The sequence below is a fragment of the Propithecus coquereli genome, unplaced genomic scaffold, assembly GCF_000956105.1.
Source record: "Propithecus coquereli isolate 6110/MARCELLA unplaced genomic scaffold, Pcoq_1.0 Scaffold215, whole genome shotgun sequence".
Taxonomy (NCBI): Eukaryota; Metazoa; Chordata; class Mammalia; order Primates; family Indriidae; genus Propithecus; species Propithecus coquereli.
Window position 1 is genome coordinate 2,431,861 of NW_012146634.1, and position 1,249 is coordinate 2,433,109.

The following is a 1,249-nucleotide window of genomic DNA, read 5'->3' on the forward strand; positions in this document are numbered from 1 at the left end:
GGAAACACCAATAAAAAATGTACAAAGGAAAAGAAAAGAAAAAATTACCAAGAATTCTATACTCATCAAAACCTGAAAAAATGAAAATGAAATAAAGACATACCCAGATAAATATGGACTGAGAAAATTCATTGCTAGTCAACCTGCCTTACCAGAAATACTAAAGAAAGTGCTTCAGACTCAAACAGGAACTCCAATGCATATAAAGAAATAGAGTAAGGTTAATTACATAGGTAAATGTATTATGTAAAACATACAAACACACCTTTTCCTCTTTCCTTCAATTTATTTACTTTACTAACTCACTTTACTTACTTTACATTCATTCATTCATTCATTCATTTAGACAGGGTCTCACTCTGTTGCCCGGAATACAGTGCAGTGGCATGATGATAGCTCACTGCAATCTCACACTCCTGGGCTCCAGTGATTCTGCTGCCTCAGCCTCCCAAGTATCAGGGACTACCGGTGCATGCCATCACATCTGGCTAATTTTTCTATTTTTTGTAGAGACAGGGTCTTGCTCTTGCTCAGGCTGGTCTCGAACTCCTGACCTCAAGAGATCCTCCCGCCTTGGCCTCCCAAGTGCTAGGGTTACAGGTGTGAGCCACAGCACCCAGCTTCCTTCAATTATTTAAAAGAAAACTGCATGGAATGGAGGTATACTGGAACAAGGACATGACATTAAACCATAAATGGCATCCATAGCAATTAAAAAGGTTAATATAAATGACTCTATAAATGTATTTTCTTTCTTCTCTTCTTTAAAAACCATAAAAATGTATAAAACAGTAACTATAATACTGTACTGCTGTGTTTATAACACACAGCTATATAACACATATATCCATAATGTATATAACAAGAGTAGCACAAAAGAGAGTGGGGAGCCATACTGGAGTAAAATTTCTGTGTTTTACTCAAGTTAGTAATTTGAAGTAGACTGTGATAAACTAAGACGCATATTGTAATCCCTAATGCAATCACTAAGAAATTAACTCAAAAATTATAGTAAAAAGATCAAAGGAATTAAAATGGTACACTAGGAAATTATTTAATACAAAAGAAGGCAAATAAGAACCAATGAACAAAAAAATATATATAAGCTACACAGAAAACATACAGCAAAACAACCAACATGGATCTGATCATATCAATGATAGTAAATAAGAATGAATTAAGCACACCAATGAAGACAGATGGTCAGACCAGATATGAAAAGATTAACTGTACACTGTTTACAAAGTCA

The 1,249-nt window shown here is 34.6% G+C and overlaps 1 protein-coding gene across 1 annotated transcript in view; it reads right to left on the reverse strand.

Annotated features, from left to right (window-relative positions):
• The window catches only part of TRIM33 (tripartite motif containing 33), a 144,901-nt gene that overhangs the window by 90,578 nt on the left and 53,074 nt on the right, over window positions 1–1,249 (reverse strand). The window lies entirely within an intron of this gene.